Raw genomic sequence first — 27,148 nt, forward strand, 5'->3', positions numbered from 1 at the left:
GCCAGGAAGAGGGTTGCTAATTTTTATTTCGGCCGCACACAACACCGAGCGGACAGGTGAACCAAGCGGGGTTTGTCCCGTCTTGGCTTGGCTCGGCCTGACTCGCGGCGCCTTTCTGGAATCGCGACGCTCGGCCACTCGGTTAAGCAGCGGGGGACCGCGAGCCGCTTTCGAGGTCTCGATCTAATACACTTCCATTCTTTTTCCTCTCCCGTCGCTTTTTTTTTTCCCTGTTGCATTTCGCGCCATCTTTCCATCGCCTAAGCCACGCCTAGATCTTTCTTCGCTTTTGGGGCTTTGCATCGCGTCTCCTCGTTCTTTTTCTGAATCTCTTCCTTTTCTGCGTGCGTTCGTTTGTTTCGGCGTGCATTTCTTTCAATCGTGGAGAATTCCCTTTGTGCTTCCGCAGAATCGAACGTCGCGAAATTTTCGTATGTCTGATAGCGATGAAGAGCAAAACGAACGAAAAAGAAAAGAATGGGCGATCTCCGTTTGACCGCTCAGCGCGGCTGCTCACGCGTCGCCAACGGCGGCGTAATTGTGCGCTCGGATGAGCGAAAAAGGAAGAAGCGACTCCAGGTTTTTATTATCACGTCCATCTCCTTCGTTTGCCATCGGAATGATAATGGAAAGCTACATTCTTTCTCCGAATAGACCTCACGACTCTGGGAAAAAGCCTCTTCAGAGTTGTCGTTTGCCGCATGTTCGCCGCCTCTCTCAGTGATTGATCGCATTGTGACGAGCGCTACAACGTGTGCTGGGGCGTACTTAGGCAGTCATATTCGACTGGGGATGTTATCATTGGGCTCCGTTTCTGAAGCAAACGAGACGTATGGCCGTATTCGTGTTTGCCCGGTCGTAAGTGGTGCCGGTTAATTTGTGGTCAATTGGCTGCTGATTCCAGTTCCAATCGTGCTACGAGCAAGTTGCTGCTTGGTAACAAGCGTTATTCTCGTGGAACTACGCCGGTTGATGCGGGAGCTCTAACTGGGATTTATTTGCTCTTTCTGCGAACGAGGCAGAGACCTTCTACGTAAATCAAGCGCTCCACTGCGGTTGGCGTGCACGCTGCCGTCATTTCTAACTCGCTCGCGAAATTTTTCTTTAGCGATAATAGAAATGGCGTGGGGCACGTTATTCGGCGGAGCGTGTTTAAAATCTTAACGAACCGTGAATAAGACAAATGGCCAGGGCTGTCTTTGTTAAAAACGACGAAGAAATAATCAGAAGGGAATTCAATTTGTTTCTCCGTACGTAAATTTGTCGTCCTCTGGGTTCTCTGTGTGATTTCACTTATGTTGCGTGATTGTTGTGAAGCGACAAACGTCTTACATGCAATGGGATCCGCCTTCGTAAAGAACAACGTGCTGAAGGTTGGTACGCATTACGTAGAAAGGCCAAATTGCGGCCTGAGGCGAACGTATGTCATTTGTCGTCTCGTCCATTGGAAGTCTATATTTCATAGAGGGCAAGGGAAAAGCGGTGAGTATGACAGAAATAGATAAAAAATACCTGGAACAAGGTATGATACTCCTAGGCTTTCAATCAGACTTCACAGATAAAGGGCAAGGGAGACGTTATGACCCCACAGATAAAAGGAAATCTACAGCAAAAATAACAATACGTATGCTTAACTACGCTGTTATTTTCACTTTCTACATTAACGTTTAATCAAAGAACTATTACTTCGTGCCTAATCTTTGAGAATAGAAGACGGTGCGCTTGCAGTGGAGAGGAGCGGCGGGGGTAGAGGAGAGTAGATTTGGAGGGTCCAGGTCAACTTACGTTGGAGCATGTCCTCCCAAGCACTCCATGAAATTTTGGCATCACTTGACTACATCTAAGGGCGCTAACGCGAGGGCGTGCCAAAATTTTGGGATAAAATTACTGCGCATGCAAGGTCATGACGTCCATACGTGCTGTCACTTCAAAAAAAAAAAAAAACTTCAAAGCAAACCGTGATTTTCTAGAGGTCGTAATCAATGCACGTTGATTAATCATAGGTTGTCGTTTTCCCAGCTCACGTCGGTCGCAGCTGACAAAGATCTGCTATCTACCGCGTTGCGTTGGAGCAAAAGAAAGATCAGAGCGGCTTCATTGTGCAACAGGGAGTAGTCCGCTTACTGCGCCTAGAAAAGTGAAAAAGCAAGACAGCGGGATTGCGGGCAGTACTTCGGTCCGACACTTCCTCCGCGAGTCGCTCGGGGCGCATTCGATTTCACCCTGACACGCCATTCTTCATCCATCTCCCTGAGCGTCGGACCGCATTCGCCAATCGAACGCGCCTGCCATCTTTTCGCCTTCCTCCGCACTGGCCACTCGTTCCAAATCAACGCCCGACGCAGCGCTCGTCGCTTTCGGCCGGCTCTCAAAACGAGAGCGCGGTAGAAGAGCTTAAGGGTACGGAGAAAGCGGGGAGGTTGCAGGCGCGTCGCCCGGCGGCATTGTTCTTTATGCCTTGATCTGACCGGCGCCGCCATTGTCAGGAAGCGCTATAGCAGGCGGGGACAACCGCTCAAGAAGCTCGAACACGGCTCGAAGCCGACATCCTTGGTAGCGAGTGGCGTCTGCTGGGGACTGCAGCTCCGACCTCCTGGTGCGCTGCCGTACGCACGCCGTCCCGGTAGTTACCTGCAGCGTCGAACGAACGCTGCCGCTCTCGTCTGTCCAATCAGAAGAGAGAGAACGCGAACAGACGATGTCTTACTTCGGCTTCGCTACACACGCTCCTTTTCGTGTGTGTTGGAACTGACCCCACGAAACAAGTAGCTACGATGTTTAAGGGAACACCTGTTGAAAAAAAAAAAAAATACGTTACCCGAAAAGCCGTCTCGGAACATGTTAAATCATGACGAAATCTGTGACAAGTACGGTTAGAACGAAAGCAGACGGCGTTTTACTCTGCATAGTCTGCAACATAAGCCCCCTTTTGTGTCGTCTGCTAACCGCATCGTCTGCTACCTGGCGGAATGATTGTCTGCTATTCAAGCCACATACTCGCTTTGTAATCGGCGCGCCAACGCATCTCTTGAGGGTTTAAGCATTGTGAAACTGCTAACACCATCTCTTGCGAGAACTACCCCTTTCTTAGACGGGCCAGTATTGGCAACACTGCGCGGAATAGTCGAGAGAAAATACGAAGAGTGTATAGCATGCGTCCGTGCCAACTCCTCCCTCGACACCTCTCGTTCTGGCGTCTCTTCCTCCTTCGCCATAAGCCCGTCTCTTTGAATCGCCGCGGCGGCCTACGTTTTCTGGCCGCTCGTAATGGAATCGTGTGTGACAACGCGTGTGACGTCACGGAAGCTGCCACCCCACGCCGCGGAAGCGAGGAACCCGCGTAGGCGTCTCGTTCGCCGAGCTGTCATTTTTCGTCTACACTTAGAACGAGTACCAGAGACGCGCGAATGCTTCCCGTTTCGCTGCTTTCTCGGGTAACTCATGAAAAGCTGGCCCCAGAACGCGGATGTCAGGCGCAGTATGTGTTCAACGCACTTATAAAACGAAGCAAATCAATTGCAACGGCGGCAATGTGACTTGCCAACTCAGCGGATGTTCGATTTTACTGTTTAGCAGAGATCAATTCAATCAATTCAATTTTTATTTGACAACTGCAAATTCATACAGGTGCCAGGGGGCAGACAAAAAGCCTGCGATACGCGGCTTGACAAAGGTCTGCGCCCCCTTAATAGTAATACATTGCTGCATCATGTAACAAGATAGAAAGAGAGAGATGGAAAAAAAAGAGTGGTGGAAAAGAGAGAGAGGAAACAGAGATAAAACAGAACATAGAGAAAAAAAAACAATTTCGCTATTATGAGGAATAATGTGCGCGTAGAGTGACGAGGCAGCGTTGAACAGCGCATTCGAGTCGCTATTCCAGTTGGGATGTTCTGTCGCTAACACAATTATGCGCATGTCATGCACATTTTGATTTTGGACGGGATTTCGTTCACCATTAATGCCTCGATGTTATCGATGTAAACATCTTATAAATGCAACAATGGAACATGAGATTTTTAGGGCTGCAAGTATAGCGAAATAAAAACGCATTGTGCGAGGGCCAGCACAGGCAAGGAGCATCTAAGTGGCGGAAGCTCACGCGCTGCGAAGCCATGCCCGTCACGTATACGCACTGATGCGAGCATGTCGGTTCCGCGTATACTTGTACAGAGGAGTGTCCGTAAAAATCCCTCTGCTTTGAAGTTAGCTTTACGGGTATGTTAGCTTAGCTGCAAAGCACACTCTATCTCCCGAACGTGATCAGATCGAATTCCGGAGAAAGTGATGTTAGAGTCCGTTTTCCTCACTGTCCGTGTTGCAATAACGAGCGCCAACGCAACGAGTCCTGGGTCCGGTGCGAACGGGGCCTGCTAACGATATCATGTTCCGCGCCTAAATGCGATGCTTAATTCAGCGTCCTACAATGTTTAAGCGAAACTTATTACTCCAGCTACAAACACAGGGAACCACCGGTAGCGTCCCTCTGACCTTCAAGCTCAGCCAAGGTCAAGCAAGCGCCTCGTGAAGTTTCGTGGCGCCGACGGAAGCCCCACTGACCACGCTTTGGTCGTCGGCTGAAGCAAGCATCGCCTTGTGGCATTGTGAGAGCATTACGTCTCGCTTGTCGCCACGAACAAATACTTCGAACAGCGCTTTACGAGGGACGAATTTGGGAACGCCATGCAACTGAAGCTTCGCTTCGCGTTGATTCCCAACTATACATGTGATTTTTTTCCAGTATAAGTGCGAATACATTTTCCCATGCTTTGCAACTGCGTGGATAATAGCAACCCTCGAGCCCGGCGGCTACTGAGAACTTGTCACGCTTACGCGCATGCGCAGTGAAGTTCCCACAGAGAGCGGCGCATACGTGACGTGGAACATTTAATCAAGCCTTTTCTGAGCCGTGAGGCTAGGTTGAGGGGGAGGGTCATATTTCGTATAATAAACCGTTGGGATACGCTCCCCGGCCAAGGACAGCTTTCGGCTACGCCTGTGCGAAATTTATGTCGCGGTGTGGGATCAAAATTGCCCGCGTTTCAGCTGCAACGCGACTGCCATGCCGCTGCGTTTGTTCACGCCCGCACAAGCTCGTTTAAGAATTTCTGAATATAAATTTAATCAAGCTTGCTAGCAATTAAACCAACGCTAACTTTAGCTGCAATTCCCGCTCGTGTCAAATTCTTTTTTCTGTGGCTGTCAGAAATCATTAGCAATACCATGTCTATGTCATAACCTTGTTAGACACTTTTTGTTTCAACGATGGAAAAAAAAAGAATTACGAAGGCTTCCTAGCATGTATACGCAGGGTAGCTGCCGCTTGTCCTTTGCCGCTTGCCGCGTTAGTTGCTATTTTTTTGTTCCCTAAGGAACACCTGTTTAATAAGCCTCGCTTTGATTTGCCGCTGCTAACGTTTCCTGGCCACTCCGGTAATGAGAATAGGTAAGTAACGACCGATGGGCCCCCCCGCCGTTGCCTCGGTGCCATATTTCTGGTTGCCGCTAATTTTCTTCGAAGGAGAACCGCATCTACAAGCAACGGGCTTCCCTTGAACGCCGAAGCCCAAGACAACGCCACTCCGTGGTCCGCATTGTGCGGTTTCATACTGGATGTCACACAATAATGTTCCGTTGTTTTGGTCGGTTAAAAGCATGCAGGAACATAAGGTATTAAATTAAAAATAATAACGTACTAAAATAAACCGTGCTGCATCATGCAACCTACGTCAACGTTATCGAGTCCTTACAACGGTACTTATACTTACCGTTGTAAGTAGGTACATCGGGGATTGTGACACCAATCTCATAGAAATCTTTAAAACGTCTTGAATTCATTGTATTTTTGGCTTTGGCATAAAGGCGATCATCGTCGAATGAACTACATTCATAAACTCATTTTTTGTTGTTACTGCTCATTTAAAGGGACAGACAACCGATTTTTTGTGGAGTGCATGTTAGCTCACATGAAATCCAGTGTTTTATATACTACACCCCTATTACACCCCTTTTCCCCGAAAAGGGTGTAAAAATCTTGTCCCATGGCGCGCGCCTTTAAAAGGTGTTTCGGCTAAAAAAGTGTGTAAGGAAGGAAAAGAATGTTCTTGTGAACAACCCGAAAAAGGGTGCAAGGTTGCTTGACACCCTAAAACAGAGGTGCGGGCAGCACAGTTACGCGTGACAATATAGATAGGCTGAGCACGCAGCATGACATACAGACACATTCAACGCGCACAAGTCACACTTGGACCACAAATGAATTGAGCAAGAAAACCAACGGAATGCATGGGGGGAGCAAGTACATATACTTGGAAATACATCTGCTCTTCTTGCGTTTACAGCCGTGGAGGAAGGTCGTCTGATAGAGTCGGTGGGCTTGCCGCAAAAATATGATAGTTTAGCGCTATTTTGGCATTACGAATTTTGACGTGAGCATATACAAGTCAGCATGCGGATTTGCAAAAGTTTTTATTCATGAGGTGGTTATTATGCTCAATAATCATAAAATTTTATTAAATACCGAACAAATATCCCCCACCATTTCAACGTCCACCAAGAAGGGTGTTGCTTATTCCAGCACCCTTTTTCCCATAAGTAAACTAAAAAAAAAAGAAAGGTGTGAAAGACCGCCATCTTTGGAGGGCATTTTGTCCCGTTTACGCGGGTGGACTGGACATTTTCTACTAACGGGGGATGTTTTGTACCTCACGATGTTTAGAACCATATGAATTGACATAATTTATTATCAGCGGAGCTCTCTAAGCTTGAGCTAAGTTCAGCGACGTTAGCAAAAAAAAATACCAAGAAAAAGAACTGCGTAGCCTGTAAAGAGTGCACGACTGCAGATAGGGTGTTGTAACAGTGAAGCCGGCCTTCGAGCATGCTCGAGTGTGAGCACAAGGGGCGCATGCGCATGCGCACGTCTTATTAAGCCATTTTCGAGGTATCAGTCCTTTCGGGATTCTAAAATTCAAAAAAAAAAAAATGTCGCAGCTTGCAAAGTGGTGCTAAGGCTGGAGAAACGGCGGACTGGGCGTCGACCTCGCTTGTTTCCCCGTTGGATCCGCTGTCAGTGTAGGGGACACTCAGGAACAGCCTTGTAAAATCCCGCTAAACTTGGCCTCACCCCTCAGCACTTAGCCTAGCCCAGCAAGAACATCGCAAAACCTAACAAAACCTCGCAAAGCATAGCAATACCTAGCAAAACTTAGCAACACCGGAAGAAGCTAGGTCGACTCCCAGCCCCGCTGTTTCTTTTTTTTTTTTTTTTGCGCCAATTCAACACTCTGAAGAAAGTCAGGGGTGTTGCAGTCGATCAACGCCCTTTTGCAACACAAAAAGAGTATGAAGCTACAAATTAGGGTGTTGGAAGTTGGAAACTAAGAAAAAGGACATAATGAATTCCCACCACCGGTATTCTACTTATACTACATCTTTTAGGGCGCAGCCCTTTGCCGCCCGTCTCTGGGCTGAGCCACGTCGCCGCCATCGTGACCGAGCGAACGATGGGAAGACCAACCAGTGAAAGAAAAAGCGAACGATGGGAAGACTAACGAGTGAAAGAAAGCAAAGGAGGAGAGTGTCGCGAAATTGGGAGGGGAGGGTGGTTCGCCGTGGCGGTGCGAGCCAGCTCTCTCCGAAAAAATGCGGTGGGGGAGAAGAGGGAGCAGTATGCTGTGCCCGCACGAGGCGCTCCACGGTGCGACGCTTGACGAAAATGGAAGGGGGGCGTGCACGTGTCTATGGTGTGTGTTCTGTTAGACGCAGTTCGCGGTCCCTCCCTGAGACGCACTTCGCGCCGCCGACGCCGGGGCTCATCATCGCTTCCGTCGAGAGAACCCATGAGTGCTGCCTCAACGCATGGCTGCTGCGCCTAAATATCGCATTAGGGAGTATCGTAATCGCCAGCCAATTTTTTTAGGCAATACTGCTATGCTCAGACTACCGACGCAAAAGGCATATCGTGATCTATAGACGTAAAAAAACGGCGTGTCACGGAGTTCGCTTGGCTGAGATGTGAAATGACGTCATTCTTTAAAATTATTACGACAGCTGCTGTAGCAGTCTGAACCAGCCCTAAGGGTGTAGAAAAGTTGTGTGCAAATATATTCGTTTTAATTTCAAAATTTCAAATTGACGTTTACCGTACCAAAGCTAAAATTGTGCCATGAGGCGCACTGTGTATCGAAACGAGCAATCGTTACAAACGAAGATTTTTGTTTTTTTGCTTTTGAATATTTCTAACGATGTGGGGAGAAGGGTATGAGGGGATGTCTTGTACTTCGCAGTGCAGTTATACATGCATCTATGACCTTAATCAATCAACAGCTGAACATCTTTTTCACACCCTTTCAGCACCCTACCAAAAAACAAGGGTGCTGAAGTTGCTCAACATACTTTTTCTACACAAGAATGGTGTAGAGCTACTAATAAGGGTGTTGAGATTCGAGAAAAAGAGTGTAATGGCGACCCAAAGCCTTTTTTTTATTTTTGCTGCACCCCTTTTTGCCAAAAAGGGCGCAAAAAAGTTTAGTGTGCAGGGTAACCCCAAGGGATTTCTAGATAAACAGACGGAAATTAATTTTTAATTTTGCAGTAAAATTTCTGAAGTCTGAAAGGTGGCGACATGAAGTGTCTAAACGTCACACTACCTCACATGTTCAAAAAATTCCGTCAATTTCAACGCGTGATTCAAAAACGGCATGAAACAATAGCAAAGGTTGCGCATTGTTGTTTCAGCCGGGCGCAAGCTTTTAAACACCTCTTTTAATCGCACGTGCAGTTCAAAGTATGTTGCATCATCGCTCACTGTCATGGCTTACAGAATTCTTTTTGGCAGGACACGCATGGCTGGTAGGCCAAAAATTGCGATTTCAAAGGTTCTAGGGCACTTTCAGCAAAATCGCCTCGGGTTAAAGTGTTTTAAGGGATGCCCTTTCATTTGGAATAAAGCAAATATATAAAGCAAATCTCTCTCTCTCTCTCTCTCTCTCTCTCTCTCTCTCTCTCTCTCTCTCTCTCTCTCTCTCTCTCTCTCTCTCTCTCTCTCTCTCTCTCTCTCTCTCTTTCTCTCTCTCTCTCTCTCTCTCTCTCTCTTTCTCTCTCTCTCTCTCTCTCTCTCTCTCTCTCTCTCTCTCTCTCTCTCTCTCCGGTCTGCGGGATTTTGCGTCTGACGTCGCCTAGTCTCCTAACGAACAGCTCCGCTTTAAAACACCTTCGCGCTTAATAAAGGCATAAGATATGCTTGATTTAGGGGCGATGTGAAGCCTGTCTTCGTCTTGATGGTCAGAGAGGGACGTAACAAAGAAACTACGAGTATTGAGCCGATCGCCGCATCTTCCGTTGCGTTGCTCTGCTCGAAATTCGACGTCTACTAGAAGGTCAGTGTTTAGAGCCCTTTGTAGTGACACGGAAGGGATGTTCTCTCTTCAGCATTCCTTTTCAATTGATGGCGAGTGCTAGCCGAGCAAAGGGAACGAAGGAATGACGAAACGAAAGCAGGAGGCGAACAAGAAATCCTGAGAAGACAGAGGAAGCGACGCACAGAGATGGCAATGATAGAGGCCTGTCTCTTCCCGTCGCCTGTCCGCCGGCGCGCGGTAGAACTGGCCGCAGCGTCTGTTCGGGAACGCGTTTTCGCGATTCTACGTAGGCGTGGCGTTTCGCGTGCCTCACCGTGCGTGGGCCGCTTTTCCAAAGGTCTGACGGCTCTCTTTTTTGTGACGTGCCGAACGAAAGGGGCGAGGAAGCGGCGGCTCGGGCCGCGCCAGCCTCTTCCTAATTCCGAGTGACAAAGCCAGATGGATGCGCGCGGAGTCGCCGGTCCGGAAAAAGCGCGCCATTGCCACCGACGCGCGGCATTCTGCAATGTCTGCCTGCTCTCACCTATGCACAGAGACACGCCGCATGCGCGCTTTGGAGGGAAAGCCGCCCGAGGATGTGGTGAAGCGCGACCGTCGCGAGAAAACCTGGACTTCGGCGGCGCTTTCAGAGATTGCGTGGTGATTGCGCGACTCTCGTGCGTAAGCACGCGATGCCGTCTAAATCAGTGGGAAGTTTCAGAACACTCCAAACAGGAATACCCCGGATTGGCAGTAAATGGCGGAAGTAAAAACGCGCACTTGGTATTCGGAGTATTATTTACTCCGTTGGACACGAGTACTTCCTAAACTCCGCGATGGAGGGGAGTTTATTTCTCCAGCCACGTGAGGAGTATTTATTACTCCGCCGAGAATGGGAGTTGTTCCGGACATTTAGCACAGTATCTTATGTCATTCATAACACCGCTGAAGGAGGGCGTTTTTTCAAGCATTCGGCGGAGCATTTCATTTAACACAACGCTCCGCCGCGGAGAAGGGTGTTTTCGAGTGTATATACTCTACCATTATCCGAAGGTGAACTCCGCCAGCATGAGTGATCAAGTTTGAAGACTCCACCTTGAGGCACAGAACTACAAAACAATCGCTTAGCGCGACCCTTCCGGTGGACTGTTTCGGACACGAACACGGCAGGGTCCTGATGCGAGTACTAAATTTTGCAACGAAATGAATTACCGTGGATGCGCACGTGACTAAATCGCTCGAAATAAGGTTGTATACAGACTTTCTTATCTTGACGATAGCATGCGGCGGTGGGATGACGTGAACTACTCAAGCCCGTTTTACATGGAGCGAATTTCGCCTGCGAATCCGCTGGAACGAACATTCGCACTTGCGAAGTTCGCAATGCCTGGAATAGACCTTTCCGGAAAGTTGCGCGCGCCCCCAAACGGCGGCCGCAAAGCAGCCTGGGAACTGTGAGCGCCGCAGCAGCCGCCGCCGCCGCCGCCCGGGCCGCTCTTCATGTAGCTCTACCGTGCCAAACCGTGCCGTGCGCGGCAGCGCCTGTGGAGGCAGCATTTGTTGACGGTGCAGCTTCGGCGTTTAACATTGTGTGATGCATGCAGAACATCTGCTATCCTGGACAGCTGTTTTGATAACTGGCTTCTTTTTCAAACTTACGCATTCTTACCACAGCCCGCATTTCTTCAACAAACTGCTGCATTTTGGGGAGTTGCAGTGTGTATCCCATCGATTCATGCTACACTATGTCTGTATTCGCTTCAAGTACTGTTGCCTAAGAGGTGGCAAGTCTCATTGAGCAATCCTGAGCTCTTTTGCTGTTTTCGGCTGTGTGTAAATATGAAAATAGAAATGTTTATTTCAGTCGAAAAAAGACGAGGCAGCTAGTTTGGTATCATTGCAATAAAAGACACGTACACTTTTATTCGGTTAGCAAAACTAACCAATACCGACTAAAAGGTAAAACTATTCAGAGGGCGCTAATACAAAACACGAGTTGACATTTCGCTTACTTATCGATTGAGAAGTGGTTCATGTGTTAAGTTGTTCAGGTAGCAACAAGTTTTCCATATCTGGTTTGGCTTGTCAGCCATCGCATTTGGGAAAACATACCACATGTAGTATTCTCAAGTTATTCACTTCTCGAATTACTCGCTCAACGTGTCTCCTCAGCGTGGCGATCTGCCGTGTGCGTGTTTGCTCCGCTACTGTCAGTTGACGCCGACCATTTAACATGGGGGGTACGTCTGTTCAATTTAACGCCAAGTTCACGGAGCTCATCTTCGATCAAAAATCCTGGGTCAGCTATGACGAGCTGTCTCCTTTGTTTTCACTCAGGAAGTACACCATACCTTAAAAGTGAGAAATAATAATTCCACAATGAACGACCGAAAAGAAATAGTCGAAATGCTGAACTCACAATGCCGCAGAAGACACGCTGCAGGCAGTCGCTGTCGCTCGATAAACCGCATCGTTGTCTGCTGGAGCGAAAGCATTGCTTTATCGCCCTGTTACGCCCTTTGTGCTAAAATTCATTTCAAAACGGGCGTTGATTACTCTGAGCTGACAGGAGTATCTCGACAGTGCTGCATATCACGTTTGTCTTGGATGCCTGGATGCGGGACGGGCGCTTAGGAAGGCGGTGTTTCGTTCACTTCGCGGCAGCATAGGAAACAAAAAAAAAACGTATAAAAAACATAATTTACGTTATAATGCTGGGCTTGCCTGTCTACCGGAGGACACCTCTTGGCTAAGACCTGGTGTGTAAAAGTGGTCGCATACGGTCCATGTAACATTTGCGTCCGCTCGCGTTGAAATGGGCTCCACATATCCTGTGATGCTCGGACGGCTCCCACAAAGCGAATCGGTCATCACGACCCTGGCGATTTATCCGGCGAACCCATTAATCCTTTTTAATTGTCTTGTCCTTCGGAAACTTGTGCAATGAAACATGCCGGTCTCGTAACGTATTGTTGTCCCAACCGAGCACACAGGACGTTTGTCCGCCTCCTGCAGCTTCCTTGGCGCCATATCGTCAGTATCGCGTAAACTACAAACGCTAAGGCAGGTTGTAAACTAGTGTAGCTTTGCACACGCGGAAATGCATCACGAGTAGCGTGTGCACATGATATGGGCTTCTTCGTTTTCCCACTCGGCTCCCCGCGGGCTGCCGGAAGCAAGAGCTGGTTATTTGTATTTTTCTCGGGTAGCTCAAGTGTCACATTTGTTCTCTATTTCCTCGTGTTGAGGAATTTCTCTTTTCCCGCGGGCAGCCAGAAGCGCGAAGACGCTTTTCAACTGGCAGCAGCTGGTTCCACTCTCCATGCTAGCAGACGACGTTGCTAGCAGACGACGAAAGGTTCTCACGCGGTGCCAGCAGTTTCAGAAGGATGGGGAGTTTATTTCTTATTTTGGGTTCAATGATTTAAAGATGCTTTAATTGATGCGTGACATAACTTTGAAAGCACAGCATTTCATTGACGGGCTCACTCCGCGCACGCGGCGCGCGGCGCCCATGCACCCCGTCGCCGACGTCGCCGCTCGCACCGCCCGCGCACGCAGTTCCCATGACGCCTTGCGTGGGCCCGCCAGGGGAAGGAGCGGCGCTGCAGTTTCTGGAAAGGTCTATTGTCGTCTACATGGGGCCTGCGAACGCCGCGATTTTCGCATTTCAAATGCGCCTTGTTTGCAGACTGAATTAAGTTTGCCACCAGCAAAGGTTGTGATTTTAACAAGGGTGGTTTTATTTTACTTTCTTAGCAAGTTGTTTCTGCCTGGTTTGCGGTAAATATAAGTTTATTTGCGGTTTTATATAATAATCGCCAATTCTTTATCAATATACGCACACACAGCAGAAAAGACAAACGTTTTGGTGTGCCCGAGCTTTTGTCATAGAGAATTTGTCGCGCTCATACAAGCAACGCCATCTGGTTTCCAAGCGTGAGAGTGGTGCCGAGCTGTGCTCCTATTGGCCGCAGGTCCGGCCCCTCTACGCCGCACACGCCGCACGAGCGGCGTTTGCTCGACCGCTTCAAATGTTTGGCACTTTGCCGCAGCAACGAAAAAAGGTGGTTTTGCCGCACGAGCGGCGCCGCATCAGCGAATTCGCAGGCGAAATCGCTCCATGTAGTACGGGCTTCAGACGTCACAAGTTCAGCTAATGCTGGGCTCATCTCCTGCGCTCGCTTAGCGGCGAAGCGAGGACCAGCAATAGCCGCTGCCGGATAATCGAGGATTTTTTGTCTCTTGCCGACGTAGGGACTATGTGACGTAGGTACTGTGCGGCCCGATATAGCGACTCTGTTACAATTTTTTAAGGTAGTCGTTTAAGTACACAAGCGATCCGCGGCTCCACAACATGAGCATGCGTTCCTGATGGTTTGGCAGGCTGAGATGCCACGATAATGGAATAGCACCACTCAAATCGAAGCACTCAACCCTTCACCTGTTTCGGTTAGGTGATGGATTTTCTTGTATACACGTTTCGCTTCTATAACTGACCTTGACTGTTTTGAAGGCTCTACATTCTTCTTGTTAGTATTGAAATGCAGCCACACTTCGCTCCTATGTGTTGCTTCACCGAGTGAGTGAGTGAGTGGGTGGGTAAGTGGGTGGGTGAGTGGGTGAGCCAGTAAGTGAGTTAGCCGGTGAGTGGGTGAGTCGGCGAGTGAGTGAGTGAGTGAGTGAGTGAGTGAGTGAGTGAGTGAGTGAGTGAGTGAGTGAGTGAGTGAGTGAGTGAGTGAGTGAGTGAGTGAGTGAGTGAGTGAGTGAGTGAGTGATACTGCTAGCCGCACGGGTAAGCAAGTGCTTGCCACAGTGCCAGCAATGTCAAACTGACCTAAGTTCGCGATTTCTGTTGAGGCAGTGTAGAAGTTTGAACTAAACACACGGCTCTAAAAATATTCCACTGGCTATAAACAAAGCAAACATCTTTACGCGCCAAGCCGTTTTCGCATCCCGCGGTTATGCACTGCGACCAGAAACCCAAACAAGGAAGAAACAATCTCAGACTGCAAGCATTGTACGAGCGATGACGCACGCGTGTATGCATCATCATCCTCTCCGCTGTTCGTTCACCTTTCGGGGAATAACTGACGGTAGCTGAACGGAGCGGACAAGGGAAAAAGGGCAACACCTGAGCGCCTCGCAGTTGTTACGCCCTTCGATCTGCCTCGCGTTTCCACCGTCGCAAGGATGTGAACGCTGCGCCGGGTATGCGTTATTTCCGATTCGCGGGGTGCCTCTCCTTCACTCGCAGAGCCAGAAAGTCTTCGCTCTGTTCAGCACCTCCTACATACGAAGGCATTGAAGCCGCCTTAGCACCTGGTTGCCGGAACGCGTGCATTTGGTTGGCTGGTGCCTAGAGAACGTCATTAACGGCGGTTGCGTCAACCGGTATACCTGTGAGCGAAAAAAGTTTACTTGAAGGAAAACTTGGATAAGGCCTTCACTTTTCGACGGCGCTGCCTCAGCGCAGTTCATTTGGCGCTCAACACTGATTCCCGGCGACATGCTATGTGCACGTTCCGTTTGTATAGCGCGGTTGTTCTGCACCTTTTTCGTTGCGTCTCTGTTAACCGCGTCGCACCCGAAACTGCATTAGGCGCGAGCAGCCGCGGGTTTTCGCTCGATCTTCGCCAGGCTTACGTAACTATGATGTTAAACTCCCCCTCCCCTCGACGAAGTTGGCGCGTACTTGAAGAAGAGGTGGTGCCCCTGGGAAGCTCCCCGAGTTCAGTCGGCGTCTTCCGGCTTCGACGGCGACCACAGCGCTTCCCTCTCTCCGCTTCGTGACTGCGTCTCCTTTTGTCGCGTTCCTTCTTCCTTCCTGCAGTCTGCGATGTCATTCCGGGTTTTCTTGGGCGTGGGCGCGTCCACGTCAGAGCAGAAGACATCTCACTTGGCGACTCTGTCGAGCCGCTCCATCGGCCTCTGTCGCTGCTGCCGCGAAGGGGTGCACACGTACGCGTTTTATTTTAGGGGCGAAGCACCTTAGGACTTCGCTTTGTCCAGGGCTTGGCGTCCGTGTACACAGTGTTGCGCATGCGCGAGGAGCATTGGATTTGATTGGATTGGATTTGATTTGGATTGGACTCAATGGATTGGATTGGATTAAATTGAATTGTATCGGATTGGATTGGATTGGAATGTTATATACTGTACACACGCGTTGTCACTCATTTACATGCGCGAGTGGGCAATGCCACGGGTGATTTACCGTAAGAACGATCCCCAATGCTTCGCCCTCTCATTATGATTCACTTCGTGGAGATGCGTGAATGTTTTTGCTCACTCCGCCGTTTCTGTGTCCGTCTAAAACGGTGATGGAGCTGATGGGGCCGCGTGCCGAGCCTGCGCGTACGCGGTGCTGCTTTTAAGCGGCGCTACTTTACACGTTTGCCGTTTGTCTTTTGTATACAAGGGAGGATGGGCGTGATAAGCCAGAAACAGGTGCACACACGGCAGCTGGTATTCGCGTGACCGTTCTCAATGGCCGCCGATGTGTGCTTTAAGATAATGTCATTGTCTTAGCGCTTCCCGGGGAAAGGAAGTCTTCGTTGGTACAACAGCGAAAAGTTTGTTGCGTAAATGATCGTATCGATCATACATGAGCATCATCGTAAATGATCATATAAATTAAGGGAGACTGGTGTATACAAAGAAAATAAAGTCAGAAGTCAAGAAAGTTAAGGCAGGCGTAGGGGAAGTAGTTTGCCGCTTGCACTCGCGTACACTCACATTTACATAAATGCACCGAAAATCGGGGGGATTAGAGCTGCTCTGGTAATTGAATTAGTAAACGAAAATACGTGTTATCCGAATGTTGCGGGTTCACATTCCACCTGGACGCACGATTTACGGCGAAGCTGTAGAGCACTTACCCGCAAATGGCGTACGCGCACCAAAACACGGGAAAGCCAACTTTCTCAGCAATGATCTGTAGCTCTCAGTCTGATGTAGACATCTTGAGGAAGATCATACTTCAATTGGCTGCCAAGGCGACTCTGTCGCTACGGCGACTTTCGTTTACTTGTAATAATGAGTCATTTCATCACGGAAGTGCACACATTTCGGAATTAATGCCTGCTGTCAGTACATGGGTTTCCACGGGAGGAGTATGGCCACAGAAAATGGCTGTAACTCGTGTTTTATCGGTACTATACTGAAAAAATTATACTACGTCGCACCTCTCAGGTTACCACATAACCATGGGAAGTTTTACCTCAGCAACTGTCATAGATAACTGCCGATCGCAGTTCAGCACAAATAATATGTCGCCACCGCTCCTAAGCAACGACATCACCAAGCCACCGTAGAAGTGACAACCCAATGTTTGTGTGCTAGGATAAAACTATTCTTTTTCAAGTTTAGTTAAATATGCCAAATCGCAAATTAAAAAAAATCGCGGTTCCCTTTTGCACTCGTTGATACTGTGTCATGGTCAGTTGGGTTTTGTGTCGTGCACTCGTTCGGCTTTGCTGCCTAACAACGTTCATGCACTTGACGGGGGGCTTTTTTTTTTTTTTTTTTTTCAAGCGAGGTTATCATCGCGTCGCCTGCGTCAAACACATGGTCGGCGACGTCATCACAGAAAGCGGCGACTCGTGACCTATTACCCGCAACGCTCGTTCAGCGCACTGACGCAGCATTTGCAGGGGAACTAACAGATCCCGCAGCCGAAGAGACGTCCGAACCGGCAGATAATGGCTCGTAAACGCCGCCCAACACCGGCTCTAGAACAAGAAAACCAGCTTAATTATACCCGTTTTGAATACGAGCCGCCCACCTAACTTCGCCTTTAGCACTTCATTTATCTTCGATGACCCCGAACAAGATCGTTCAATTACCCTGCCGGTATGGAGACAAAGGGCTATCACATAGGCTGATTATATGCAAAAATATCGCCGAGCTGCTCTCGTAGCCCGTGCTTCTGCCTCGCTCCCATCGAAATGGCGAGACTTTAAAACTTGCCGAAGCTGCTCGATGAAGGCCTGCAAACCTCCAATGACGTCGCGGAAGGCCATGTCGGGCATTTCCGTTGGCTCCTCCGGCACCGCGTAGCAACGGTTGGTCGCCCTTCTTGAAAGGACGACAGAGGTTCCCTTTCCTTCGAGTCTTGTCGACTCGGCGCAACTATATACACGCCATACGCATTGAGAAAAAAATATTCGCCTTTGACGCTTCCGCCTCCTCTTTCCTCATCTCGACCTCTCTTACTCTCTTACTTTCTCTGCCTCCCTCGGTACGAGCCTTCCCCGAAGACTCGAGAAACTCTAACGAACTTTAACGGATAGTAGCGATCCCGAAGAGTCGCGTTCGCTGCTTTCTTGCAACCCTTCTCCCCGAGCAAAAAAAGGAAACATGAAACGTAGGGGCACAAAAAAATGGAGATAAATGTGGGGCTGAAAGACGAGGGAGAGGGGCGGTGGTATTAATCCGTCGTACACGTCCTATGGATTTGATACCTGGTGACGTAATAGAGCCAACTCTTGCAGTGCGCGTGTCTTCTTAGGGCGTGCGTCAATTTGAGGCGACGACGCTATTGTTAGGTGAAACACGAGCGATGTAAGCATCGGAAATTATGTTCCGGGCGTAGGCTGCCGGATGGCGGAAACAGGCGACTTGTATTAGCAGTTGCCGTTTGGACGAAACCGGGGATAATGTTTTGTGCCATCTCTAAGATATGCACAATCAATAAACAAATTGACTTTATTGAAACGTGAAGCACTGGAATTACCCGGCAGCGTCACGGGTGTTTATTTCGCTATCGAGCCAGCCTGAACACCTGAAAGATTAGGCCCATAGCTCAGGGGTGATCCTAACCTTTCCCCTTTACCCTCCTCCCAAGCGCCTTCTGTATTAGCACACTTAGCCAACATTTCCTAGAAATGTGATAAACGACGCTTCCCCACCCCCCTCCCTCATTTGGACACTTTCCCTTCCCTCTTAATTATGGATTCACTTCTTTCATAGCGTTCATCCACTCGTGTGTTTTTGTTGATGTACGCAGCTGGTAAAAGGCATATTTGCTGCACCTGTTGGCGCGTAATGGGTACGTAACGTTACGCTAACTTGCGCTCACGTGTTGACTACGTTTAATTTTGATCAGTTACTTAACTCGATACACATTCGGGTAATGCTTGCGTAATTTTTGCTAGCTTTTCCTGAACATATTTTCTTTCTTTTGTTTTTGTTCAGACGAGATGTATTTAAGGTGGTTCAAAGATTGGATTAGCGTTAAGCTCAATGTAATTCTTAAATACGCGTTTTTCTCACACCCGAATTCAAATAAAGCATCTAATTTGGGCCAGAATAATATAAGAATAATGTGTTTATCGGGTGAACCTGATCTCACCTCTTCCCTGTCAAGTGATCTCACGGTCGACAGGATACAAAGGGTGGACGGGCCGTAGAATCTGTCCTCTAGTTCACTCATACCATTGACGCCACAAATAGAAAAAAAAACGAAGAAACTCTCCAGGGTTTTCGTAACAATGTGTAAGCATGATTTCAAAGCTGGGCTTCCCACGGCCACGCGTATACACAATGAAGCGCCTAAATGCTCACTCTGACACACAGACATACATCCACACAATAACGAATGGACTTTGCTTCATTGTTTGTTGCTTTGTTTCTTCCGAGGTGGAGGGAAAAAAATGCCCCTGCATAGCAAGAGAGAGAGAGAGAGAGAGAAGGCTTACTTTCTTGTAGTGTTGTTGCCACAATGAATGACTTCGTGTGTTCAAGTAAACATTTCAGCAATGCTTTTTTTTTTTTTTTCATTTTGCTTTCTTGCTTGGCGTCCATAATCATACAGCGGCAGAACCTCTACCAAAAAAAAAAAAAACGTTTTTTCATCCGTTTTTCATACGTTTTTGTTTTCTTTCCGTGCTCTCTATTCTCCTGTACACCTCTTGCGGCGCTAAATTTCCTTGGGAGACTTTTTCCCATTGCCGTCGGTTCGCTCCCTCACAGCTAAGCAGCGAAAGGGTTGCAGAGCTCCCCTGACCCCCACCCCGCTTCCTCCGTATTTTTTTATGACCGATGTATACCCTCCCGAATTTGCCTCCTCTTTTTTTTAATTACGTCACGCTGCTCACCATGTCGCCAGCAGTATATGCTCGTGATGCTGTGTTCTCATCACCCTCCCAGCCAACCATCCCTCTTCCTGCTTCTTTTTTTCTTTCGTCTCCCATTCGGCAGCCTTCCTTTGTGTGTTTCCGTTTTCGCTTTTCTCCAAGCTCAACTAAAGGGAAAAAAATATCTAGTGGGTGCTTATTGAGGAGAGCTCGAGGCAAGTTAGGCTACTTTTTTTTCTCCTTTGATTGCATTACGGACGGAGCTCTTGCGCAACCCATTCATCCCTTTCGGTTCGCGCTGCATACGTGAACAGCGTATCCTGCGTGTACTTTTTTTTACGCGACGAAGCGCCTTTCCATTCTTTGTGACAGCGTACGCGGATGCAAGAAACGTGGGGTGGTTTCGCGCGCAGATAGGGGCCGGGATATAAAAAATCCGAGATGAAATAAAGGCGTCGAAAGAACTGGAGAGGGTGTTCGTGTGGGACCGGAGACGAGGGGGGTAGCTGGGAGGCATCCATGAAGCGGCATGGGAATCACTGCGGCGCTAAAAAACATTTTTATTTATCTTTGGCCGCACGGCGTTGCAGGCTGTGCGCTTTAATTGTTAGTCACTGTGAGAAGGAAGATTTTGTTAGCCCTCTTTTTTCTTTTTGGCTTGTGTATGTGCTGTTAAGAGCTCCGAGAGCTGATCTCAAGTGAGCGTTCGCATCTTGCCCGTGCGTGATCGAAAACGCAGTTCCCATGGCGCGAAGTGTACAATATGCGCTCTCCTCCATCTTTGTACAATACGTTGTTTCTTAGTTTGCCTTGATATATGCGTCGAATTCAGCGCCATTTTGGCTGGATGGTGTTGAGCTTCAGACAAAGGTAAGGTAGTGCAACCGGCCCGTGAGCTTATTGGAAGTTCTAGCTTACCAACAACAGAGAAAGGGCTAAAGGTTAATCATTGTTTGACGGAACGTGCTGCTCCGGGTATCCTAAACAAAAACCGTGAGCTTATTGGAAGTTCTAGCTTACCAACAACAGAGAAAGGGCTAAAGGTTAATCATTGTTTGACGGAACGTGCTGCTCCGGGTATCCTAAACAAGCCCACTTCCCCTCCTTCTTCCTCCCCCATTTTATGTTCCTTAGCCTAGAACGCGAAACATAGAGCGTGAGGACATTGATGATGAGTTAAAAAAGGAAGGAAAGATAAACGTTTATTCTGTTATAGTCGGCCCTTGGTGGGGGGCTTCCTTAGTACACGAAGCCTTGATTCCTTGCTGCGCTGCTGGCCCTGTCCACCAGTCGGTGCTGGTCTTGAGGGCGTGAGCTGGTCAGGTGGTACCGCGTCCGTCCGTCCTCCTAAGAGCGGGATGTCGACCACTCCAATTGCGAAACAGCTCACGTGTGTCACGGCTACACCACCATGGCGTGCCGAGGAGGCAGCCAATGCTCCTCGCAGATCTGGACCTGCCTCCACAGAGCAATCGCGGGAGGGTCCCGAGCACGGCACTCAGTCACTACATACACGTTGATTTGCAAACACTGCCCCAACATAACACGCTCGCCTTGTCCCAGTCCTAAAGCCAGGTAAAGTTCCCACCGCCATTGAGTCCTACTGACCTATAGCAGCGCTCCTGAGTTGTGTTAGGAAACTGAAGGAAAAGGTGGTGCTGTACCTCTTGAAATGAAATTTGATCATCGGAAATATATACCGGGCACATATGTCTGGCTTCCGCAAGGGTCGTAGCAGCCTGGGCAACGTCATCGCCCTTGCGAATAGCATTAGACAAGCAAAGCATCGGCGGAACATTACCGTTGCCGTGTTCCTTGACATAAAGTCAGCGTTACGACTGCGTGGAGCATGAAGCCATCCGCTCGGCGCTGAAGTATTTAGGCATCAGGGGCCGCACGTATACATGGCTATCGGACTACCTCTAGGTAGTCCGATAGCCATGTATCGGACAAGATTACTGCATTTTCCCGCATATATTCCGCACCGGCGGTTGTTCAGTCAGCTCTCCGACTATGCGAAGCGCTTTGCGTTAGCCTGATGCTCTACAGCATGACAGCTTTGGTTCCTCTGTCAAAAGTAACTGTCAAATCACTAGAGAGCATGCAAGCACAAATCCTGTGGGTTTGCATTGGAGTTCCAAAGGCAACAGGTACCATCGGAACGCTGACAGAATGCAGGCGGCTCTTTCCACTCTCTCTAAACACGCAGGAATTGCTTCGTGCGCGTCTACAGATTGTGGCAAGAGAGTGGGGCCATCCTTTAGCCTCAAGATGGGCCAAACAAGTGCGCGAATTTCTACCAAGTCTATCCTCCTCCTCCTGAGCACCCGCCCTTGATGTTCCTGCCCATACCAATCACGACCACTGTGCCCGGCATCACGAGAAAGGAGCATGCTCCCGCTCCCGCCCTGACGTTCTTCGCTCTGGACTATATTTGACGGAAATGCAACGACCACACTCATGTGTAGCTTGATGGGTCGGTGTCATCCACATCATCCAATGTCGGGGTGTCGATACCGTCATCACGTACCACCATCAGTGACATGCTCAGCCACAAAACGTCAACTGCGGCTACAGAACTTGCAGTTCTGCGGGTGGCTTTCGCCCGCATCATCAAGCAGCCCTCACTTGAGTGAGCTATCTTCACAGACTCCAAGGCTGCCCCTCAATGTCTAGCGTCTATTCCAAAAGACAAGCTTGTATTTGACATACACGCTCTACATCTCCAAGCTCTACAAGCGCACCAACACATAGCAGCCCAGTGGATTCCTGCCCATTGTGAGATCGCCAGACTTCATTAAAGGTCGTTCTCTTTCTCCAAACATAACGCCCTCTGCCATTAGGTGTGGGAGTGCCGACACTCCCGTTATCTCTGCCGTGTCTGCCTGAGACACAATTGTCTTCCAATTCCTAAAAAACAAAAAGAAGAAGAAGGTTTGTGAGTGGTAATAACGGAGGCGATCACGTCTCGGTGCGATTCATGGCAGTAACTTCAGCGTACAATGTAAAGTTGTGAGTCTGCGCTGGTCTTCATGCGCCCTTTTCGTTTTTGTCACAGTGTAGGGTGCGCAAAAGTTACCATCATGAATTCCCACAAAGTATAGCCCACCTTTCCACGTTATGGGTGGAATTGTCATTTTGTTAGTCCAAACACATTTTGGAGTCTATGGTACTGAGTGATTGCCATCGTAACCTTTCATCTATCATATACAAAGTAAACGAGAAATTATTGACCATCAGCCGTTATTAGACGATTGGATAGTGAATACGTTTAAATAACAATAAAAACGAAGGAAACTCACACTAACGAGTAAGACTTGAAGGTAGCGAAGCTGTACGCAACATCACGGAAGTTTAAGTCTACGATTTCAGCCGATTTACTCCTTCTTCGCTCCCGCAAGGACCTTTACTCCTTCATTGTTGCTATACGTGTGAGCTTCCTTCATTTTTCTTGAAGCGGTAATCATTGCACATCACCTTGGACAACTGCGCTATGAAGTGTCTTTCTCGTTCCGAGCAAGTGTTGCCACAATTACGGCGGACGCTGGAATTCTTTTATTTGGGGGAGGGGTGGGTGGGGGCGCAATCTTTGCTAATATTCTTAAGTGGGTATGCTTGGCTTGACAAACGTGCGCAGGGGACGCTGGGCGGTCGCCCCGAGGCACGCACACACGAGCGCTCGTCATTTTCTTTTTTTTAACTGCCGGGCGGTCGCTGCAATCTTGGTCAATCTCCATAAGTGGGTATGCTTGGCTTGACAAACGGGTGCCGGGGACGCCGGGCGGTCGGCGTGAGGCACGAACGCACGAGCGCGCGGGATTTTCTTGGTTTTTTAACTGCGGACAAAAAAAAAATAACGATTTGCTAACCAGCTTCGCTGTTAAAATGTCTTGCAAAATGAATGACATATTCATTTTGCATTGCAATTTGACGACACTTCAGTTACGAGAGCATTGACCCAGTTGTAGTCCCATCGAGGGCAAGGAAACTATCTCGCGGGCGTTCACTAGTTGGCGCAAGCTGGCCTATAAGGCGCGTAGTTTGAACCTGAAGTATAGAAACTCATCGCTTCATAAGAATGGCGCCACTGGCGGCGCTATAGAGCATTCATCGTCTAAAGTTAATCACCCGTACGCTTCCGTGTTCTTATCTCGCAAGAATATGCTTAAGAATTCTCTGCATTTGTTTACAACTGCGACTGATAGCTTTCCCTGACGCCTGACAAGATGAACCTTTGCATGGTTATGTAGTCGGTTACAGCAGTCTAACGTCATATGATTTGTTCCGGAATAATTTCAATTAAAGGAGCACTGACACCAAAATTTTATGTTACACTTTTATTGCTTTTATTGATGCTTAATGGTCTGGCGAACCTGAAACAGCACTTCAAATACTTCAGCGCGCGATAGTTAATTACATTGAACGGCCTGAAAATCGTTTGTTTCAAACTCCCGCGCTTTCATCCCGAACGGCGCATATGACAGCCTCCCGGTTTGACCTCACCGCTTTGTGCGGACGTCACCGGCGCCCGCTCGCCGCTCATGGGGCCGCGCGCGTGAAGTGACGTCACGAGTTTTTGACGAGCGCTGTCGCGTCACTTCTTTTTCCTCTCCTGGAGTGATGTCACGCTGATGTCCATTTGCTGAGTGCCGCTCCGCGCGCTGCTCCGTCGGCGCGATAAATGCGATCCAATTGAACGATGTTCTTCGCGTCGCAGGCCGCTCATATTTCAGCCAGGGTATTCTGTTGAGTGAAGGAAGCGAACTGTGCAATAATATTAACGCCGAAAATTGGTGTCAGTGCTCCTTTAAGCCTGAGTTATGGCCGTTTCCTAAAGCACGTTCCTGCCGTAGAAGCCCTTGTATTGCATCAGAAAGAAATTTCGAATTGTTTACAACGCCGCGGTGAACTAACTGAGTATGACGAGTTAATAAAACTATGAAACTCAGCGCAATGATATAGTCGCCTTAACGGCCGGTCTCAACGTGATTTTTTCCAAGATATCTATAGACTCAGAACAACAGATGACTCGCGCGAAAGTTGGCTTCGCCGCAAAGAGTGCTCCGCTTACCCGTTGAAATACAAGGTATGGGCGCAGGACGAGACTGCACTATGTTCAGGATTCGCTCAACCAACTAACTGGTGCTACTATTTCTAGCATGAATTCAAGACACAAACTAAAAAATTTTTTTGTGAAATAGATGCTAAATTCACTGCTACCTTCCCCCACTGTGTGTAGTTGCCAAGTGTCTTTATACATACATCGATTGCCCAAATTTGTTGTTCTCTTATCTGCGTTTGTTTTGGCGTGCACTTTCTTGGTGTCATTGGTTTATATGATTCCAAGGCTCTGCCATTCAAGCCCTACGTGGCTTTGAACAATATCATCATCATCATCAATAACAACAACCATGACCAAAATCGTGTGGAGGAAGTCATATACAGCTTCGTTGTAAAACAAATTCAGGGAAGCTTGCTCTCACGAGCACGACTGACTTGAATGGCGAAGCTGTTGTGGGTGAGAATTTCTGGAAACATATTTCTGGAAAGAATTTCTGGAAGCTTCAGTATCATTCTTTATTTGCATAGTTGTGGTGCTAGTAATGGTCGTCACATGCGTTGAAGAGGCCGTCGTCTTCTTCGCGGCTAGTGTGGGATGCAAAGTCATCCTCAGCATTGTATACTTCCATCACACCTTCGTTGTCGACTCGAGGCAGCGGTGGCGCGATCTGCAAGCCGTCTCGGGAAGGATTGGCACACTCGTAGCCATATCTCCAATTATCCATAAGGGCTTCCAGAGAATGTGGCGGCCACGGTGACCTCTCGCAAGCAAGGTATCTTTTCATCTTTAGCATTAATGCTCGAGTTTTTCTTTTCACACGCGCGGTAGCGCTTGACGACGGCGTTGGAGAGGTTTCTTTTCTTTTTTTGGCTAAAGCTAGTGCGCGTGCCGAGGACGCTCGGCGGTCGCCGCGAATCACGCGCTCATAACACTCGGAATTTTCTCAGTATTTATTCCTGCAACGGTGAACTCACTTCTTGTACAACAGCTCTGTTTTTAAAAGAAGTTTACTTTATTAAGTCATCAGTACACTTAGCTTCGTTTCCTTCTCGTAGACTGGAATCACGTCTACACTTGTTTTTGTTTTTTACTTGCAGCCGTTTTTTTTCTTTCGCATGTTACTTCAATACGAGGTTTACTGCCTTTTTTCATGGAACCGCCTCCGCTGTTTTCAATTTTCGCTCCCCAGAGCCTATAACGTGCCCTAACGTTCATCAAGCAGCCGTCACCGGCGCACGCACGCCTCGCCAAGTGGCGGTTACGTAAAACACCCGCTTCGGGACGGCCGCCTGCGCTGTGCAGACGCGGCTGAAAAATCCTGGGGTCAAAGCACTTTTTCCTTTGGGGCGGGCGGGTCCTCTTTTGTGACTCTTCCCTTCTTTTTGCGCCCTTCGTGTGCGAGGGCGACCGGCGCGCGAGCAGATGTGCTCTTTACCCTTTTCGCGACCTTTGCCCGCGCCGCCCGCGATCGGAGGGGAGCAATAAAGAAAACCCGGCAAAGGAAACCAACGCAAGAGGAGAAGGATTCAACCGCGCGCGTTCGTGTTCGCCAGGAAAGTTTGAAGCTCGCGGATTCTGTGGAACCAACGGACTCGCGTTTTTGTTTGTTTCCTGAGCCGCACGTGGTGGTGTGGCGATGCCGTGGGGCTAATAACCTTCAGTTTGTAAAGGCTTGCACTGTACGGATGTCAACATGGCACGACCGTTATGGGCGTATAAACTTGCTAGTATTAAAGGCAATAGTCGTTCTTGGGCTACTTAAACGCAGAAATTTAATTTTGGTCTGTCTGTCTGTCTGTCTGTCTCTCTGTCTGTCTGTCTGTCTGTCTGTCTGTCTGTCTGTCTGTCTGTCTGTCTGTCTGTCTGTCTGTCTGTCTGTCTGTCTGTCTGTCTGTCTGTCTGTCTGTCTGTCTGTCTGTCTGTCTGTCTGTTACTCGATTCAGCCACTCGGCCAATGTGTAAGGAATGCTGCGCAATAGTCTTATATACTCACAGCCATAAGTCCGGTGTCAGTGTTCATACTTGTCAACATTGTTGAACAAGAACAAGATATTACGCAAATATAAGGCATCAAATCGATACATAAGTGCTATTTGCAGTGTCCCTTTATTGAAAATTAATGGATGCTTGGTTTTTGCGATAGCAAATGAAATACTACATCAACGGCTGAAAACCGTCTCCTCCTGTTGGCAGCGCTCCCTCGGGCGGCATTTAAGAAATCAAACGGTGATAAATAGCAACGAAAGGTTCCACTAGGTGGGATCCACGTTCCGCTTGGAAAGCTCGTGGAGTAGGGCAACGTGCACCTATAAATGTTGAAGTAGGGTGCCCCGATTCACGCGCGTCTCCGCCGTACGACAGCGCTGTCATCGAGACACCCAAATTGGGGCAGTGGAACGCGGTAAATATAAATTGACTTGATGAAATATCCAGTGTGTTATCTTGGGAGGAAAAAGACGGGAAAGGAACAGCATATAGAGGTGAGCGGGAAAGAGAAGGGAGGCCTTTACTTGGCAGGGGCGCCAGTCAACTATCGTCTTTCGGCGACATTTGCAACGAAAGGAGCAGATACGCGGCCATTTTTTGTGGTAATACAACTTAAGAAACTCCGCATTTTATGCAGCCATCGAAGGCATTATTAAAAATACTTAAACTGATTCTTCCTG

At 48.6% G+C, this 27,148-nt stretch overlaps 1 protein-coding gene across 2 annotated transcripts in view; it reads left to right on the forward strand.

Moving 5' to 3' along the window:
- The window catches only part of LOC144145520 (uncharacterized), a gene marked incomplete in the record, with an annotated part of 396,732 nt that overhangs the window by 56,580 nt on the left and 313,004 nt on the right, over positions 1-27,148 (forward strand).

This window comes from Haemaphysalis longicornis, unplaced genomic scaffold, assembly GCF_048455015.1.
Source record: "Haemaphysalis longicornis isolate Haplotype H1 unplaced genomic scaffold, Haemaphysalis longicornis Haplotype H1 scaffold_7, whole genome shotgun sequence".
Taxonomy (NCBI): domain Eukaryota; kingdom Metazoa; phylum Arthropoda; class Arachnida; order Ixodida; family Ixodidae; genus Haemaphysalis; species Haemaphysalis longicornis.